At 36.0% G+C, this 21973-nt stretch overlaps 1 pseudogene; it reads left to right on the forward strand.

Moving 5' to 3' along the window:
• Positions 1-4700: 4700 nt before the first annotated feature.
• Positions 4701-21973, forward strand: part of LOC113108058 (inactive phospholipase C-like protein 1) — a 50080-nt pseudogene continuing 32807 nt past the window's right edge.

Here is a 21973-nt window from a genome sequence, read left to right on the forward strand (position 1 = left end):
TACTGTAAGAAGGCAGCTGTAATGTTGGCCTAATGTTGAGGGAGGTTTTTAGAGGCCATCTGGATCTTGTTTGTGCATTTTAGAAGCAGCACATGGCTAAAGCACAAACAGACATGCGCCACTGTTGCTGAAAAACAGTAGGCTAACTTTTCTCTTACAAAAGAAAATAAGAGCATTTTGGTAATACAACATAACAAAAGAGAGAGAGGGAAGGAAGGAGGCCTTGAAATGGGGGGAATCATTGTGTGTGTGTATTATGTGGCTCTATTTTTACACAGTTGTGTGTGAGTCAGACTTCACCCAGACTAAAGCGGAACAAAAAAACAAAACATGAAACTACCAAAGTAGCTTGCTACTGTACCACCTGTCAAACTTACAGCTGAAAACAATGCCCACCTGCTGGCCGTAAGCACCATGCTGAACAACAGTCTCATTAACCAGCCCCAAAGCGGCATATTTTTGAAAGCAGTTCATTTTAGTGGCTTTGTGTGGCACTTTATTGTTTTGGCTCTTACCGTTCTGAACACAATAGTTATGATTAGGGATTAGTTTCCATAGTTTTCAAAACCGATTCTTTGAAAACATCTTTGTGTCCAATTTCCTGTCATTCTTTTTTGATTATATGTGGCCTTGGGTTGCCCTGTAAGACAACAGACATCTGATGCATTTATGGATTTTAAGAGGATTCTAAATCTACTTATTAGCTTTTTCAAGCCAACTTCAAAGTTTGTCTTGACAAACCTTTTTATCTATAGGTGTATATCATGCCAGTCTCAGTTTCAGTCTCAACAGTAGGCCACACATCTGTGTGCCTCTTGGTCAAGTGTTCAGAAATAACACTGGAAACCAAGTCTGGGTCCTAGACCGGAAACCACTGTCAGTCTAAACCACACCCGAGGACACTGGGAAGGAAACCCATGCCTTCTTTAAACAGCAAGCATAGGAAGGAAACAGTAGATAGTTAAACTGACACAAAACTGTATGCAAATGTAAAACTCAAATTATTTATTTTTAAACTAGTATTTCCAAAAATTACACTAACTATTCATTTCTCATCTGTCTCCACATTGTAATCCCAAAATATAGAATCCCTCCACAATATAATCCCACCTCGGTTCCTGTGAGATTAAACTGGCCTACATCAGTCACTCTGACACATAATCCTGACTCTACGCAACCTATTCATCTGTTCCTGAGCTCCAGTGAGATCATTCCTGGTGAGAACCAAATGTAACTTTTTACAATCATTTTTAATGTTAGAGCAACAATGTCACCAATGGTAAGCAATGTCACCTCTCAGAAAGAAGACCCAGACAGAAGGCATATGACAAGTGGTTTGGAAACTGATGGATGGATTGATGTCAGCATTTTTTTAAACTGGCATTTCTTTGTACCTGATTTAGTGATTGAATGGTATCTTATTCCATCTTATGAGGAAATTAATTCCATAATATAGGGGAGACTGAGTAGTGTTGTTACAAGATGCTAGTGGAAACCAATCAGAAATTAGATAGAGGGATAAAATCTAAGCTGTCTTTTTTAAAATACTTTGAAAACTTCCCCATTCTCTTTAACTATTAATAATTATATTGAGAAAACAATCTACCAATAAATAATACAAGTAAGTATTAAGATTGCTTAGATATTATTTATCATTCAGAAAATACAAATTAAAACTGGACTTCTTATGGTACATAAAGGCCATTTAAACTGCCTCATGAATGAGCGAATTCAGGTTTGCAAATGATCGCCACACGTCTCTTCTCCAATACATGTAACACAGCGCCACCTAGTGTTCAACACATGTAATAACTCTGTATTGAATAGTGATTTAAAAAATGTTTAGCATTATAAATTAAAATTCCAATTTAATTTCATGTCACCAATGTAGATTCAATAGAAAAAAAGTAACAATCATGTCTGATAGAATTTTCACTCATCTCATTGTGTAATAGATTTTGTTGTGGATCTTTTGCCACTCAGATGCAAAATTTAACCAGAGAGTGGGCCTCTCTGACTGTGATACAGAATTAAGCTAAATATCCATGAATATCTGAATATTGATATTATAAAATGTATTAAAATATACTGTGTAAAATCCAGAAATCCTGATGTTGTCATTTGCTGTTGGACCTCACCAAAACTTTCTGTCTTATAAACATGACTGACTGAATAGTACAGGTAAAATATTATGCAAATTATGTTTTCTTTCAGTTTTTGCATATTCCCTCTTGTGAAAATGTTTTCATAACTTAACATTTTATTTCATTTTTATTCTTTAATTATATAAAAAAACTGTAATATTTAATAATTGCTTTATCAGAGAGTGTGATGTAATAGTCATTTTTTTCTTCTTAAACCATCATTAATATAAATAATTATATTATTTATTTTTGACAATGTAAAGCAGGGATGTAAATTCTATAAAGTGCCTTGAATCCGGTTTAAATGAAGAATGTAGCCCTTGAAACATCTATTCAATTAAAGTGGTAGGCCTAAGCTAAATTTGTTCTCCATACAAAACTAGAGAAAATGTATAAATTAAACATGACTGTTATGACTGAATATTTTGAGAGCTAAAATATAATGCAAATTCTGGTTTCTTTAACATCTTCCAGCTAAAAGTAACCAGCTGCTCTTATTCTTTTCATTCTTTTCCATGAAGCACTTGAGACGTTTGATCCAATATGAAGAAAGCGATTCAGTTTTGAATGTGAGGAGATGTAAAGTGCAGATAGAAATGACTTTTTTGACATTTTGAATTACAATTGAAACAATAAAGGAGTTGAGATAGGCTGCAATTAGAGGTGCAGCCTATCTCAACTCCTTTATTGTTTCAATTGTAATTCAAAATGCACCTCTAATTGCTGTTATCTCGTTCCACACCGAACAGAGAGCAAAGAAGTAGAGCTGAGGAGTGAAGGACACAGAGATAAGAGCAACGCGACCCTGACACACATCTGTCACCTCTCACACTCGCGCGCGCTCTCCAGAAATAACAAGCGTGTAGAAACACTGAAATATTTAAACCAAGTTTACAAGACAAGGCTACCAGGTAAACGATTTATGTAGGGATCCTACAACACAAAAGCATACAAGATGTGCCATATTTTCAAAGTAAACTGTGTATTTTTATTGATTTATTTATTTATATGATTCTGGCTGTAATGTTAATCTTAAATCGTAGTAATTTACGATATACACCAGAGGGCGTTATACACATGGTAGCCTAGTTCTTAGTGAAAAACTATCATCACACACTTCCGTGAATACTACTGTATGTTTTGGAATAGTTCAAGATGCGTGTGCACATACATTTTCGTTATTTATCGACTCAAGTCTAACCTTAATCATATAATGTTGCTGTGTTAGGTGTTAACCTGGTTCTATAATCTAAACAAATAACAGAAAAACTGTGTAGCTAATAGTGAGAGATTATTATTATTATTATTATTAATAATAATAACAGAAATACCCCACATACTGTTTAATAATTAATCTTAGTGGACACTAACACATTTTCTAAGAAGTAACACACAGATATGATGTGGTGAATATTCAGTTGGGTGTGTACTTTGCTATGAGAAGATCGTTTTCAGACCTCTTTGCCTCATACACTGTTACCTCAGATACACACACACACGCACGCACACACGCACGCACGCACGCACACACACACACACACACACACACACACACACACACACACACACACACACACACCTTACACCAACTGTCTACTTTTGGCTGAACAGGTTGACTAAAACAAGCCCCATTTTTTCCTAAAGTTCCCATTTCATAACCCTCCTTTGCTACCCAGTGTGCTAAACATTTAAGGTGTGCCAATGTAAAGTAGGATGTTAAAACACTAATCAGTCTTAAAGTGCATTTTAAAGCTATGTTTAATGGAACTCTTTCTCACAGAGAGGGGTTAGTTTTACAAAGACAAGAGGAAAGCTGCAGAAAGGTGTTAGAGTGCTTTTCACAGAGGACTTGGATCTCGAACAAGCCCTCTTCACTTGGCTCATCGCAAGGTTTTCACAATGTTTTTTTATTCTGTTTTATGAACCATATTCTCATGCCCTTGTCATGTGTTCTACACACACATCAGATAGAGGACGGTCCATGTCATTTATGATTACATTCATCAGTGAAGTGTTAAAGGCCTCATGTCAGTGTGGTCCTGCTGTCTGTCTTCAACAAATAGGCAACATCTAATAGTGGAGAATCATAACAAAACCTGCTATAGCTGCTATGAAGGTCTTTGAAAGACACTTATTTTGTCAGGTACGCCTACTGTGACTGATAAATGATAAACAAAAATACAAGACAGACGCAGGAACGGATGATATACGTGATTTTCTTGGATAATGATTATTAGCATTACCAAATTTATCCTGGAAATAATTATTTATACATAAGCTAAGCTATTTTTATGGTTATTTTTTTGTCAATATTTATGAAGAATAAACTTGTCATAAATTAAAAAAAAAAGTTATTTATTTTATTTTATTAAACGTTTGTTTTTGTTTTATTTAAAGTAATGCATGTTTTTATGGTTTAAGTTAAATAATAACCCAGAGGTTTAGTCTAATTTATATCTTAATGTATTGTTTGTGATAGAAAAATAGTAAGATAGATTCTTTGATACACAACACCAAATCGTCAATATTTCATCCCCAAAATAGCTGCTTCGGAAAAGTGATACCCCAACCTTCTTTTCTCCCAAACATCTGGTAAACTCAAATGAGTAACATTCCTGAGGATCATACGCACTGGCTCCTCCTCTTTGAAAGATGAGCGATTAGCGTTTATGAAAATTGGGACTGTCTGATTGGTCAGGACAACCGTCAATCTCACGCTTACGGACGCGAGGGGCGGCTTTAGCGGATCTAAGAGGTTGTGCCAGTGTCGGTGGCGTTCCTCATTCTTCACTAACCAAACAACACACAGTGAGATGAGGCGAACAACATCCTCAACCATACTCCGGCGTTTCTTTTCCATCATGGTGACACAGAACGCGCACATTTGGGGTTGTTTTGATGCTTGATATCATTCGGTGACACGCAATCCCTCCGTTCTCCTGCATCTCTGTGAACAGATGTGCATTTTTTTTGCACGTGTTAGGTACAGATTGTTTGACGCGCACCGGATCAGTGAGAGAAGTTAGGAACCGGCGGTGCTTTCTAACTTGTTGCGCGGTGATGCAAGTGTCCTCTTGCGCAAGAGAATGATTCATGAGCCAGTTATTATACATATCATTTGTTCTTCGAGCTGTGTGACTGGCAAAAGTTGTTTAAGGATGGGCTCAAGGAACGAGATCCATTCTCTAGCTGCTGTACAGCCTGCGCAATTAAGTTAAATTGGACTACCGGAGCTACCCACAGACCCACATCATCAAGAGTTGGGTGTGGATGTTCTTGTGTCCAAATACAGAGTAAAATAATACTAATTTCCTGACTAACTAATCCTGGAGATGTCGGAGTCTTACGATGACGGGGTGTGCGGGGATGGAGCTCCGGACTTCATCCCACCGAGAGCGGTTCGATCAGGCCGGCGGAGTGGACTCGGCGTGTCGCTGGTGGAGCGCGATGAAGCGGCTCTCCTAGAGTCGATGAAAGCGGCGCCGAGGAGGAGCAGCATCATTAAGGTATTAGCAGAAACACACCTGTGAGTTGTTAAGAGTATGGTAATGTAAATTACTCGAGCTTGTCTTTTCAAACGAAAGTATAACAGTAATTCAGATCGTGGAATATAGTGCGTTAGGCACCTCACCAAGTAAACAACAGCCAGTGTCCTTGCAGTTCTTCCAGGTTATGACACATTCAGTTCTCTCGGACATGCCTGAGGGTTTGTAACGTGATCAAGGTCATAGTTGTGGCTCATTATGGATCCATGTTAGGTTTTACCTACAAACGTTTTAGTTACCAGCCTAGATTACAGGATGCATCAGGGTGTAAACAGCCCTTCCACTGGTTTTGCTTTAGGACCCAGGTCAGATGTGGCCACCTAACAAGGTACTATAAGTGTCTATAGTAAAATTAACGAATTTTCCTCAAGTAAAACTTTTAAACATTTTTATATTATCTTTAGAGATTGAGGGAAGCTGCCCATATTGACATCTGGGCAGATTCTGGTAAACACAAAGCAAAAGTTCGGTTTTAACATACTGGATTTGTTAGACTATCAAAATTTTCTTGTTTCTCTTATGAAGAACTGTGAATAATATGATTATTCAGATTTTATTATTTGCTTTTTGCATTGTTTTCAGACCTGTGTCCCATTTAGGGTTTAGAACTTCTGCAGCCTGGTTTGGAACCCTTGAGGTAACCATCACTTCAGGATTCTGTAATTCACATTCCTTGTGAATAGATATTATATTCAGGACATCATATACATAAATAAGCACAACTCTGAGCCCACTGGTCAGCATTATATATCTTTTTGTTGTACCTTGAATCCTTGAGATAACTTGCTGGATTCACACATCCTCACCTGAGAAATTCTGCTGACAGTAGATCTTTAATCACAAGAAAAGCTTTTGTGCCTTTAGTGAAATTGTGATCTTGCCATAAGTTGATGTTCTTATGGACCTTCATAATTATTAATGCTGTTTTCTTGTCTGTCATCCACATAGGGTCAAAAACATAGTGGTTTTTCAGTTCAGGTATGGTTTTGTATGTCACTAAACTAGTCATTAAGTAACATAACCATAGACTTTTGGACTGCTTTTCGAGGATGGAAGCATTTTAGTTCACTTTAACAGAAAATTCAGTGAAATGAATAGAGCCAGAGGTCATTTTCCAGAGAATGGTTGTTACAGTATGTAAACAGCAAGGCCATTGTGACCTAAAGGTTGACCTGAAACAATTCCATTTTACAAGAATAAAGCCTAGACAATGACTTCAAAGAGATGAATGAAATACCCATATTTACAAAGTAAGAACTTTCTCAGCACTTATAAGGATTACTAAAGAAAAGGACATGTTAAGAGGTCAGATTAATAGCCAGACATGTTCGAAACATACAAATGCCCTTAGGGTCTTGGGTTTACTAATGCTTTAGATAATCATTGATCTAGTGTAATGCAGCAATGAGTCTACATCAGTGGTCTGCATTGAAGGTCAGCCAATGAGCTTCAGCTTTATTAGGTAGAAGGATTAAGGAGCAAGCCAGCGACTACAAGGGGTGTCTAGCTATTAGACACCACACATGTAGAGTTTCTGTAAAGCACAACACTTGCTAGTCAGTGGCTATTGTTGCAATGTAATTCAAAATGTTGATTGTGCTCATTGTGTTTGCATACCATAATTAAAACATTTGGGTCTTTTGATGTTCTCTTATTTACAGTTCAAATTCTTCTTTTTTTAGACATTAGATTTTGCAATTACGACAGTGAAGCTCCTGGTGCTGTTACTCTGTACATGAGACTGTAAGACGTATTTGGGTGCTGCCCATAACCAAGTTCAGTACTTTCAGTGCTCGAATAGGCTGTCTTAGTTCAGTGAGCAGGAAGTGGCATAGGGTAATTGGCAGATGGCAAAGAAGCTGATGATGATAGAGTGGAGAGAGGAGGCAGTGCTCATGTGACTCATCCCAGCCCGGGTTCTTGGTTCTGTTTGTTTGAGATCCAGAATGTGAGTAATGTTTCCTGTCCTCAGTCAAAGTGTGCCATCATTGTTTTTAAATGAATGCAGGTATATAGCTTATACATATTTAACACAGCCTGTTATCTACAGAACTCCCTCTGTGCAGTAAAGCATGCACAAGGGCACTGGACATCAGTGTAATAATCAAATGGAGTTGTGTTCTCATGGCTGAATAAAATAAATTGTAGGCCTACATACATTTAATTGTATGTGGACAGTGGAAAATGTGTTTATTAGGAATATGAGTGTAGGAATATGTCAGTTTTACTCTATAAAGGTCAGAGTATCCAGTCAAAAACATACTCAAGTGAATACAAAATGTATAATTTATTTGTAATTAATTATTTAAAACAAATATTTTTTTGCTATCTTTAGAAATCAAAGATTTTCCAGAACTTCTAGAGTGTATATTTCATTTTTGATGTAAGTGTAATGAGCAATTATATTATATTGTTTTATTTTATTTTGAAAAGTAACCTTTTATTAATTGGATTAGATTATTTCAGTAAAATAGAAAAACATATTAAAGTCATGTTAACCTGTGAATTTAGTTTAATTGTACTTTGAAGATAATGACATTATGAGAATAAATTGGAGAGTACAGTTTGATATTCACATTCTGTAATCAAAAAAATTACAGAACTATATCTTAGATATAGCAAAGAAGTATAGTTAATCAAGTAGTTTGTATGTATATTGTGTTTTGACATGATTTTCATGAGGAAATAGGAAACCACCCAAATTTAGTGAGCATTGACAGTGAGCTTTAGGTTGAACAGAAAAACAAACTTGGGGAAGCCCGTGCACTTAGCCCTGGGGAACACCTTGCTTGTTTTTCAGCATCATGAGCACTTTCCATTTAATCAGTGCTGTCTGACTACAGCTTAGTATAGTGTATCGATCACAATGTTCCACACAATCTCTACCTCACTTTTTACCATATTTGCTGTAATTCAAGATACCATTCCTTTCCAAAATATATTTGCTGTAATTCAAGATACCATTCCTTTTCTTTCTACTTTGCCATCCTCTGTCAGTCTCTGTCCCACTTTTTGCTTCCTTTCCCACTTAGGTCTCTTTAGCTGTCCCTCTCCCCTCAGTGTTCAAATGCAAACAAAACAATATTTAATCTTGCCCATTAAAGATTAGTTTATTAAAAAATGAAAACAGTCATCACTTCCCCTCATGTTGTTCCAAACTATGATTTTCTTCTAGAACACAAAATGAGAGGTTTTGAAGAATGCACTAGTCATTCTTTTCAATGTAATCAAAATGAATGAGGAGATGATTGAAGCTTTCACATTTCAGTTAGAGTAAATTCAGATTTTTTTCTCAAAGCAAAACTGAATCAAAATCAAAATTCGTTTATTTATGATATTGAACCCTTTTCCTGAAGAAACCCCCAGGCCCTTTTAGAGGAACCATTATTCTTTTTGTTTACCAGTTTGATCATATGACATGCTTTTGATCACACTAAACTTCGTTCTGTAGCGTTGCACTCTGTTCTGGACCGTGATTGTTTAGAATGCGTCACTGGCTGCTGGTCAAGAGAAATAACAATGTAGCTGCTTTGACACTGTGTGACTGGCTTTGTGATTAAGTGGGCCTGTGTACGAGTGTTTGTCGGTGTCCTGAAGGCAAATTGGGACCTCTGTCCTCTAGTGTCACTCAGCTACTGGTGCCACAATCCTCCGATTGCCGTTATCCTTCCTATCTGACACAAGCGCTCATCAAAGCCTCTGGGGCCTCATTTGTGATCAGAAGCCCAGTGTGTGTCTGTATGAAGTTGGTTTATGATCTAAATCTGCTTGGAAAACTAGATGGGTACAGCGACCACTAAAGTTGTTTTATGACTGTCTGTGTGTCAGTGGGGAAGTATACACATTCTTTTATCAGAGGATGCAAATTCTGACATTTTCATAACCCTTTTCCTGTGCATATTTCATAGAATTTGGCTCTGTTTCTTAGCAGTACCTCCGGTGACTGCATCTTGGAGACATTTGCCTCATTAACATTGTTTTTTCTTAACATTTACTTGCTTTTCAGTTTCAGGTGAAAGCTGGACAGCAATTTTGCTGTGACGCTTGTGAGGAAAGGGCAAACTAATTTTCTTTTTAGACAAATTGCCAAAAGCTGAAGACATTTATAAGGTTCAGAAATCTTTTTTCTAAACTTTTAATCTAGCTGCCCCTTGGTTGTTGTGTCAGCCTTTAAATAGAATTTTACGGTTATCATCACCTGTTGGTGCGGAGACCGCCGGAATACAAAGAAGTCAGGAGAGATTCAGAAAGTGTGAGTGAGAGAATTTCTGAGGTAAAGGAGTGCGATAGCTGAAGAAACTGTCTGCGTATAGCTTCCTGTTTAGTAACACCCAACCCACAGCTGATGTTGTTCTTGTGTGGTGCATGGTTCTACTTCAGAAGAACATCTGATATTGGCATTGTAGTGTATGTGCCCATTATGGTGACAACGGTACTCAAAAAAGGGACTTCAGGCGATGGAGGAAAGGCAGAGGCACTACAGATGTCAGAGCGTGACTCTGAAAAAGCACTGACAAGGGAAAGTCATGCGTGCTTAGGCGTAGACAGGAAGTACAGTACAAAAGATAATATGATAGCATGAACATATAAGCAAGTTAAATGAGAGGGAGCAGTGTTGTAACTGGTTGGTAATTTCATCACTAGAGTACTTATTATTTTAGTGTGGAGCTCAGCATGTGGCCGCTCAACTGAGAGGAGCCAAGTTAGAACTGCTCCCTTGGTAGACCACAGCCCAGAGGGAAGTGATCTCTGAGTTTCTCTTTGGGGAGGGTGGGGGGTAGCTAACACACCTAGGCATGCTCACAAACACACCGTCTTTGGTGATGCATGGCAAATAAATGAGAGATGATATGACTCGAAAAGGATAAGTATCTGCACAGGTTCTTTGTGTTGTTGTGTATGTTCATCTTGGGTGAAGTTCTCACCCTGTCAGGGTGAAATTTACTCTGTTATTCCAGTCTGCAGTTTGTCATAGAGGTTTCCCAGTCCTCCCCGGGCCTGGCACACAAGGCACAGGCAAGACTCTTAAGACTGAGAGACAAATGTTCTTAGAACACTGGATGACATGCTCATCAAATGTTAAGTGTTTGGGGTCTTTGAAGCATTACAGAGATTTGACAAACAAGAATTCAGCAAAAATTACTGTTGCTTTTTGTAATGCTGTATGATAACCACTGTTCTTATTAAGGCTAGAGTTTAAAGGTGTAAATTATAAAGGTGTTTACTTGTTTATTTTATTAAAATACAGTAAACACTGTAATTTTGTGAAATATCATTACAATTGAGTATACACACACACACACACACACACACACTGGGTTTGGACAATGAAACTTAAACACTGGCCAGTATAGTGTTGGATATTTCATGGCTATATTTGTGCAGCCTGGTGGCCAAGCTTCCACCAGGAAGAACAGAGTGTGAAGGTTGAATTAGCAGAGCAATAGCACAGTTTTACGTAAACTATTGCAATGCACACAACATAATGGGACACATATCAGAGTTCAAAAGAGGACAAATTGTAGCTGGCACATCTGTGACCAGGACAACAAGTCTTTTATGGGACTGGGTTATGTCAGCATACAACCATGAAGGACAAACCACATCCAACAGGAGTAACCGTCGACACAAGAGGAAGCTGTCTGAAAGGGATGTCCGGGTGCTAACCCGGATTGTATCCAAAAAACATAAAACCACAGCTGCCCAACCATTACACCAGTCTTTAGTGTCACATGATCCTTCAGAAATCATTCTAATTCTAATATGCTGATTTGTTTTAATTATTTCTTATTGCTGCTTATTCAATTTTTCTTCAGAAATCTTTGAAGAATAGAAAATTCTAAAGAACTTAATTTTTTTTTAAAGAAAAATTCTTATTATATTATATCATATTATATTATCTCCATGTATATGTCATTTAAAAGTGGCAGGTTTTCTAGGCTTTACATAGTTTTGAATGGAAAATTGGATGCATTAGTCTCAATTCTATAATTCACAGTTCTGCTATACCTATTTCACATTTGTAATTTTTACATGTGAAACTTTATTTATTTTCTGAACACTTGTGCAATGTCGTGCTTATTGACTTCTATTACAAATGCTTTACAGTACAATCCATTTTTGCTCATCTTTTGCCTTTAATTTCTTAGTTGAATAACGAAATACATATTTTGTATTTTAACAAGACAATGTATGAATTTGATGCTGTTTCTTTATTTACCAATTTAAACTGATTGTTGTGTCTAGAGCAGGCATTGTTCAGTCTTTCAGCCAGTTAAGCTGTTCAAGTCCAAGAAAATAAAGGGCAGGCAAGCAAGAATGGGATCTTGGATTCTGAATTGCCATGATTTCACTCCAACTCACCATGGAAAACACTGGCACGCAGTTGGGCTACCATGGCAACCGATGGGCCTGACACAATCCACCTCAGTGTTCATTGACATGCAGAAAGCGGTTTTGTAGTCTGGGGTGTGGTCACTACTCTGTCAGCTGAGGTCTACCCTACATGCACTCATGTTCTTGTTCTCCTCTTTAAAGCACGGCCTGGCGTGTGTCTCTCGCAAATGTCTGTGAGAATGTGATCTTTCACTTTGGAAGAATTACAAGAAACACTTAAGGGTTCCGCCGAGTTTGACCCATCTGCACTCCATCAAAAGAGCTGTCCTGTGAATAAGAACAGACGTGTACCGGTTTCCTACTGTAAATTCTTGCTTTCATTCCTCCTTCCGCAGATAAAAACAGCGTTTGGTCCTTTGACAGTTGTGTTTAGGTAGTGTGAAAGAGGCATGCGAGAGGTGATTCCTAAATGCAGTTTCTATAACAGGACTACATTTCTAATTGCTTCTCTGGGAAGCAGTGAGAGGGGAAATGAGAGGAAACAAAAGTGGACAACTGGAGGCAGACAATAGAGCATTTGAAAAATTTCTGGCTAAATACAATTGAAATCTTTTCGACAGGATCTTTGACATACTGTGGGTTTGTAAAAATATGCTAACATTGTCTGTACAGTCATGAACTTACAACTGCATGAGGCAAAGAAAAAAACACAGATCACCCCTTTTGACGAAAACGAAACGAGATGCAACATAAATGTTGGTCATGTGATGATGACTATAATTTAATGCAATTCTGTTGACTAATAAAAACGAGTCTAAATGTGGTTTACAAAAATAAAAACTGTTAAATTGTCTCTTTTCATTGACCAAAACAAGACGAAAAAAAAAAATTTATAACGTTATTTTGACTCATATAGTCACGTCCTTATTATTATTTTGCAGTATTTCTGTTTCTTGTGTCTCACTTCAGGGGCTGCATCAGGTCACACTGTGCATTATTATCCTCAAGCCCCACTTGCGGCATTATTTAGAGGACGACAACAAACAAAAGTTAAGTCTGACACAGAAAAAGGGACCTATGTGTGTACTTCTAACATGTTTGGTTGGTAAAATAAATGTTGTAAATTCAAATCAGAGCATCTTCCGTGTCTGGAATAGGTGTATTCTTGAGTCTATAAGGTAACAATAATAAAATAATATAACCTTATTTGAAATGTGTTCGGCTAAAAGAAAAATTTTGGTTTCGTCTATAGTGCTAGGTACTTTTATACTATATTGACTGTGTTAAATAGAATTGCATTACGACAAAGAGACTTAAATACAATACACTAAATGTCATTAGTTTTCGTAGACTAAAACTAGAGGCAAATAGTCATGGATAATTCTGACTAAAATGCTCAGATTTTAAGTGGACTGAAACTTGACTAGACTAAAAAGAGTATGAACACGACTAAAACTACAATGACAGCTTCACACGAAGACTAGACTAAAACTAAAATTAAAACAGGCCACCAAATACAACACTAACCTTGATAATGATGTGATATCAATATTTCACCATGATTACAGTGAAGAATAGAATTCATGATATTATTGCGCTTTATGGAAAATTGGAAAATATGAAACTCTGTCAAATATCCTCACAACCTTTTTTTTTGGTCAAAAAAGTGTTTTAAGCTAATTTTGTATCACATAACATTTCAGTGTGAACAGAAATGCACAAAAACTCAAATACAAATGTATGTGCTTAGGCTAGATAGAGTTACTGTATTTGTGCACGAATCAAAATGCACATTATTGTGATGGATCATTTTCCCCACAAACCTTTCCTCGTTTTCCTTGTTTTTTTCTACCTACACAATTCTGTGCAGTTTTTTTTTAGCTTTATCTTATATATTTTGAATGAATCTCTGACAATGTTGTTTTGAGGATAACCCTTCATTTGAGGGTCTTTTGGATGTCGACCATTAAATTCAACTTAACTTTGAACTTTTCATGCTCAAATCCAGATTATATCACTAACTTAGTATAATGTTGGGTTAAGGCCTCTAATTTTGGGTTAAGCTATGTTTTCACACTTACAATTTAGTTATAATTGCTTTTAATCTTGGAGTATGAAGCCGTCTCATTGTTGCCAAAGGTATAGAGCATTGTCAGATACTTTGTCAGAACTTATTTTTTTATATGAGCCTAATTTTGTTTGTTTAAATAACAAGCATTATTTTACTGAAAATGTTAATCTAAGTGCTTTAACAAAAGCATGAGCTGCGCATTTCTCTTTTGAACCCACCTGGTCTGTTTGCCCATTTTCCATTATAAGAGCATTACTGTAAACCAGTTTTCTGTTTATTTAAACACAGAAGGGTGAGTTGAAATTTATTTTATTTGGTAATCAAGAGCAGGCCTCAGAATAGTTGCATTTTATCCTGAAATATTCCTTTTAAGGTGAGCAGATGGAAGGAACAGTTTGTTGTTAAATGAGTTATGAGTAAATTTTTGTTTGATTTTGAATTTAAAACTAGCCATTGTCTTTAAAGCCAGGGGAACTGGCAATATCAATAAATGACAGTAAAACAGATGGAACATTTGGGTAGACAAAAGTACAACCACTTATGCTTGAATTCTGAAAGTGTGTTGTTTTTGGTTCTTTAATTTTTTCCATGTCTTTCCAGACTCCTTCAGTTCGAAGCCTCAAACCGAACCCTGTTACAAATCAGTGTATCCAAAACAAAACTTTGTTGACTATTATATCTGATTACCCATAATGCCACTACCCACATGCATGTCTGATTTTGGCATAATCCTTTTAATTGGCAGTTTTTAGTCTTCAGGCAGTTGTTCTACCCTTATTTTTCCATTATTTGTTCTTTTATTGTTTTGGCTGAAAGAAATGTGTTCGCTTTCACATTTCTCCATCTCTATCCCTGATGCTTGGCAGTCACGGAGTAGGCACTTCTTCTTCCGCACCAGGAATGACCGTGCCAGTGACCCTGTGATCTTTGAATCTCAAAAGATGCAGGTTGGGCGGTTTCCATAGTAATAAATGGGAAATATCGGCTTTTCAACTTCATCTGTCTCCCCCTTGAAGTGTTTTTGTCTCTGTTGCCTTATCTCTGTCTTTGCACACTCCCTGTTGTCCAAGAACACTCCTATGAGAACCGCAGTTCGACACGTTACAAATCGCTGCTGCCAAGAACACAGGCTTATCTCTTTTCATCTCTCTCTTTTGGACTCCACTTCTCCATCCCTCGATCTGAATTTCTGTCTTTTATCTGATCCCTATAGCTTTCTTTCCTTTTTTTTTTTTTAGGGGGACATAGACAAACAGGATGAGACCAAAACAGACATGACAGAGAGGATCAGGCCTGCAGACAGGCAGAGATTTATCAGATAAACTAGAGAGAGAGAGATGGAGAAAGACAGATGATGGAGGCAGACAGTTTTGCCAGGGAGGACATCATTAAAAATCAATTTTGAAACCTTTTATAAATAACTATGAATAACAACTATTGGATATAGATGCATTTATTTTATTCAGATACCCAGCTGCCTCTCTCTAAGTCTGGCACATTGACGACTTTTCTGAGTGACTGATTGATATTTTGTTTTATTGTGGTTTTCAGAGGATATGATATGGGTGTTATAAATGAAACTGAAAAAAGTCTCAAGGGTTTTTTTTTTTTTTTTTTATAAATTTTTTTTTTTCAGTTTCATTTCTGACCCTTGGATAGAGTGTGAATTACAGATGTAATTATGAACAATGTGAAAGTATGAAAGCCCAAGAATAGGTACATTGTAACAGGATTATTACATAAACCTACAGCTTCTGCTTCAGCTTTTTTGCACAGTATATAAATGACTGTAAGAGACTCTGAGTTGTAGGCCAAACACACATACACAAAAATAGCACCATACACATGCCTATACACCATAAACATGCAGCTAAACAAAACAACTCTGGGCCTGCATTCAGATACAAACAGGGGCTATTAAACTAATTAGTGTTTTAGTAGTGTAAAGAGATCTCTGAAGAGAAGTCAATTTGGTGCTGTGGTTTTGCTGCTGTGGCTTGCTTTTTTCCTTTGCCCTCAGGCTTCATAGCTTTGTTGCAGTGAGAAGACTATTGCGCTCATGGGGATAAAGGTTCACTTCCGGCCTGCTTTCATACCTCTTTCCCTCTCTGTAATGTTTTTTTATATATATATATATTGATATAAATTTAGATCCCCCCTCCCACCACCATCAGATTTTTTGTTTTGTGAAACCCCTCATTGTCCTGCTTTAATCTGTACAGATGTCGTGGTTTACCAAAACATACAAAGCTGTGGTATACTGTACATATTTCTTGTAGCTAGACTTTTGAGCATGAAGCTATAGCGATGGCAAGGTAGTTTCTTAGGAACCATTCAAACTTATAAAATGTATACTGTACCTTGAATACACTGTAAATTGCTTTGGATAAATTGTCTACCAGATGATATAGTATAAATGCATACATTAACATAAAATAAATATTTATTTCAAAATGGCCTTTTAGTGTAGATTCTGGCTGCTGTCTGCAAATTACCTCCATCAGAGGAATGTAAATGCTTGATTTTTTTTTTCTTCAAGTGAAATCAGGATTTCCATGAATCATGTATTTCCACTAAACAAAACATTTTACATTGAATAATTCAGCAGATGCTTTTAACCAAAGTCACTTAGAGATTAGGAATGCACAAGTGATTCTAACACAAAAATGTACAAAGTTAAAAAACAACAAATCTGGCCAGAAGAGAAAAGGAAAACCCCATTAACGTAGCGTAGTACTGTGGATTAATCCTGAGCTAATGACAGAATTCTAATCTCATTATTCATAATCCAACCGAAGCACTACAACAAAGAGAGATTAACACCAGCATTAGAGCAAAATGCAGAACAGAGCGGAGTTCTAGTTTGAAAATTGCTGTGTTGTATACAGTTATAGTATATACATATTACACAACAATATAAAGTGTAAGTTTATTTTTTTAAGTCTTTATTTGAGTTTGTGTGTTTATTTATTTAGGCTATTTATACACACATGCATGAATACATATAATTGAATTATTTGTTTCCAAAAGCCCGACAGATTTATATTTAATTTACATTTGTGTATATTTATAAACATGCATGTTTATGTATTTATTTGTGTTGCACATTACACACCAAATGTTTGGTCAAACTTGACTGAAGTTGTGGTTGCACTTTATTTTACAGTATGTGCACTTACGTGTACCCAGAGTGTACTTACCCAAGAAAGTACTGGATAATATAAATTTACTTCAAGTGTTAGGTTTTGGGGAAGATTCAGGGTTAGTTTAACCTAATCATTACCCAGTTATTTCAACATCAACACTGAATTAAACTGACATTGAATCGACTCGAGCTGAATAATGACATTGCCGCCTTTAGTAGAACTGCTTACTGCTGATTGATGAACGTCACACTCTTATTGATCTGGACTAAACCAACACTGAACTGACTTGAGAGAATAATTACACTATTGTCTTCTTAGAGCTACTTTACAGCAGAATCTATTGCTGAGTTTCCATGATTGATTCTGCTATTTTTTAGAAGATGTCTTTATTGTATAAAGCACTAAAGAAATAAAGGTGGCTTGATGGAATTTGTTTATTTAAATTTATGAACATGCATCATTTGCATCCCAATTTTTCCATAATAACCTTGAAAGAAATCTTGAACTCAAGCAAGAAAGATGTAACCATCATCATCATCATCATCCCATTTTTCAGTCATGTCACAGTAGATGGAAAATGAGCTGGAAGTGGCTTTGAGTCAAAGCCAGTCAGCTGACCTGTTAATAAACACAGTGTGCCTCACCTTTCACCTGCCCTCCACTGATCTCAAATCAGATTAACGTTAAAGCCTTCCATTGACTTCCTAACGCATCCACTGCAGTAATCTTTCGGCCTAGTTCACATGCCAAGTTGTGCAAATGAGAAGACCTCCCAGAGAGAGAGGGGAAAAAAAGCCGAAACAGACTTGCACTTACATTTTATGAACATTTTCAAAATGTTGTTTGCTTGTACAAAACTGTAGCCATGATATATGGTGTTTTGACTGTTGCCATGTGATTAATAAGGTATTCTGAGTGGCCTCTTACTGGCCCAAGTCTTAAGAGCTACTCAACATGCCTCTATGATATTCAGGTCTTTAGATATAACTCTGAATTCCTTCTTTAATATGTATGTATTTGCATAGGACCCCCTACCCACACATTTCTGTGTTTCTATAGTTACCCAGAATGTCAGTCAAAGTCCCGTACACTGTCGCTGAAAGAGTATCCTCTCTGTATCTATGGTTACCCCAGCTGTCAGTCACTCTCTCACTGTGAGTCTCCACACAGGGGTAGAATTGCCGGAAGAGCTCAGGGTAAAAAGTAGGGCAGGTGGTGATCTCGGCTCTTCCTGATGGATCTTGGTGTGGAGTTTCAGGTTCAGACAGGAGCCTTCTGGAAAGCGTAATCAACCATATGTTGCTTCTTATACTTATAAAGTACCTGCGGCCAAGTCTATTATTTGACTCTGTGCGCTTGGTATAATTAAAACGGCATTAATTTGATTGTTCTAACAAATGTTTGCATGATATTCGTTTACAGTAATTCAACAATGACAGTCTCAGTAGCAAAGATCAAGAATATTGCAAACTGGTACATTTGCACAAGAAAATAGCATTAGTAATTGTATGTATCTGTAGTTACTTTACCGTAGCTTTTAATTCAATTTAATGTTAAATGGATGAGATGGTAAATGTGAAGTATCTAGGATACTGGGACACATAGGAACTATAAATTCAATAAATGTTTAGCATTTTTGGGTAAATAATTAATTGTCATATTTATATTTGTGTTTTGATGACTTTATAGTTATTCTGAAGTGTTAAAAAGGGTAATAAATGATTAGGCGGTTAATAAATAAACCTTTTATATATATATATATATATATATATATATATATATATATATATATATATATATATATATATATATATATATATATATATATATATATATATAGGACCAATTATTCATTGATTGTGACACTCAAGATTTGTGTAATGGCTGCTGAAAATTTTTTGCCATCACAGAAATAAAATGTATAATAGGAAGTTGTTATTTTAAATTGTAGTAATATTACAAAATATTACAAGTCTTGTTTTGCTTGATTTTTTTTCTTATTTAATAATTGCAGCCTTGGTTGATAATTGGTGCGCAAGGGAGTTACCAAAAACCATCTTACCAACTTTTTAATGGTGTACAGTATATAAAATATATTTTTTTAATAGAAAATTTTAATTTATCACTAGTGCATTTCTTTTCTTTTTTTTATATGCTATTTCATGCTTGTGTTTTATACAATTTCTCAGTGAATTATATTATATAGCTCCTGAATATTGACATATATTGTATAAAATTACATTTTTATCCCTTCTGCCATAGTTAGATGACTTTATCACTGGCTCACGCTCTCTTCCGTGACGTCGGTATATCGTAAACATTTCAGTCATGCTTAGTCACAGTGCAGGCTGATTTATTACATATTTCTGTGTGTCCGCCTGCTCTCTAATCATCCCTCTCCATCTTAGTTTCTGCCCTTTCACTATCTTATTTAATGTGTCTGCACACTCTCCGTCTCTCTTCTTCCCCTGTCTGTCCTTCCGTCCTCCTCCTTGCCTCGTCTTACTGCCTGGCTGTTGTGTTTTCCACTCTTGATTTGTGCCTGTGTCCACATGTCCACTCCATCTTCCAGATCTCCTTCAAAATCTGTCCCCTCATTTTCATTGAAAACGTTTTGTCACACTTAACTTGTGTGTCTTCGATCCTCGAGTGAGTCTGTGTGTTCTCCTGTCATCTGTCTCTCTTTCTCTTACACTTTCCCTTGTCACCGCGTCCCATCTGCCATTCCCACTCCTCTATTTTTTGGTGTCCTCTTTGATGTGTCCTTCCTCCTCCTCTTCCTGCTTGCTTCGTTTCATTGAGCTGTCTCCCACCTGTCCATCTGTCTCCCTCTTTCACTCTCGCTCTCATTTTCTCTCGCTTTCTCTCTCTCTTTCTCACCCACTCCCACCATTCCTTCCCTCCTTGGCCTCATTTCTTTTCACAGTTTCATCACTCAGTCATTAATCCTGCTGGCCCCTCCATTAGCGAAATCTGAGAAATTCTCCTCACAAGCCTTTTCAATCTTATCTTATAGTTACACAATAGAATAAAACAAAGGTGAATTGTACAATTTTTTTGTGGCATTAAAAATAATATTTCAGTCATCATTTACTTGACCTCATTTCATTTCAAACCTATGACTTTCTTTTTTTCTGTGAAGCACAAAAGCAGAAATTATAAAGACTGGGCTCTTTTGTCTAGAGTCCTGCCCATACAGTTACAATGAATGTTGACTGAAGCTTTCAAGATTATTAAAGGTCTACATAAAAGTACAATAAATACACCATGAAAGTAGTCTAAACAACTTCACTATTGTAAATATTGAACACAAAATGTATTTCATTTAAATATTTATCTCTGTTAAATAGGTTTAATTGGTTAGACAACTTTTGTATTTACATTTTTTTTGCATTTTGTATATATATACATATTTAATGTCAGACATTAATAAAATACAATACAAAATAACAAATATTAAATGCTCACAAAGAACTTGGTCAATACTAATCTTATATACAAGCACTGGACTAAAAATACATTCATCAGTCATTGCTCCCAAAATGAATTCAACGGGTCATCTTGTTCATGCTATAAATTAATTTCAGCAATAAAATGAAATGTCATCAAGAAAAAGAACATGAACAACATCACATCAGACCACAGAAATTCCTAAATGACATTTCCCTTACATTCAGCTTCCAAAAGTGCATTCATCTTTGCCATGTTACATTCATTTAGTTGACTAGTGCTATGTGTGGTATTAACAAAAACATAAATGGGATTAATAAAAGCACTAACACGGACAAGCTACTCAATATCGCATTCATAATCAAATGAAAAGTATGTGATGGAGATTTACCAGTATTATTAATAACAGAACTGACTTTACTGAATAGATGCGCATAACAATCACATGCGATTTATCCTGCAGACCTTGTTTGTTGATCACAAAGTACAAAATACAGTAGATGAGAAAAACTAGGATGCTGGATGTATTCAGAATGCAGCCATTACTGTTTAGAGTGCGTGGAATGGTGCGCTGTGATTGGTTGAGAGGATATATCACATTCTGCAAAAAAGGGAGACTGGCGCTTGTCGTGGTATACATACATACATACATACATATATATAAATATATACACACATACATACATACATACATACATACATACACACATACATATATATATATGTGTATGTATATGTATATACATATGTATGTATATAAATGCATATGTTGCTAAATGTATTGTGTACAAGTTGTTATAGATAATAAAGAACAACTTTACACTGTAAATCTAGCACCATATTTATTTGTTTACTTGCTGTTAAATATAATTAGTTGTTTGTTTAATTACTATTTCATTTTTTATATATTTTTTTATTTATATAGTCTAGATAACTTGTAAACTATAATTGTATTTAACACAATATATTGCATTTATTTATTTATTTATTTATTTATTTATTTATTTATGTTAAATATAAATAGGGTTGCTAAGACTACTTCTATATTTATACATTTCATTTCTATATACAGACAGACAGACAGATCGATACATTTACCATCAAAAAAAAAAAAATGTTAAAGTTAAAAATCTCAGGTGCCTCGTTAAAAGTCACTTTCAGAGCCAGTTTTCCATCCACAGTATTGGTTGATATTATATTCATATATCTCCTTTAACAACATTAATCATGATGCCAAATGATAACCTTTATTTATCTGGTCACAGTTAGTGTTGATGAAGA

The sequence above is a fragment of the Carassius auratus genome, chromosome 9, assembly GCF_003368295.1.
Source record: "Carassius auratus strain Wakin chromosome 9, ASM336829v1, whole genome shotgun sequence".
In the NCBI taxonomy this organism is placed as follows: Eukaryota; Metazoa; Chordata; class Actinopteri; order Cypriniformes; family Cyprinidae; genus Carassius; species Carassius auratus.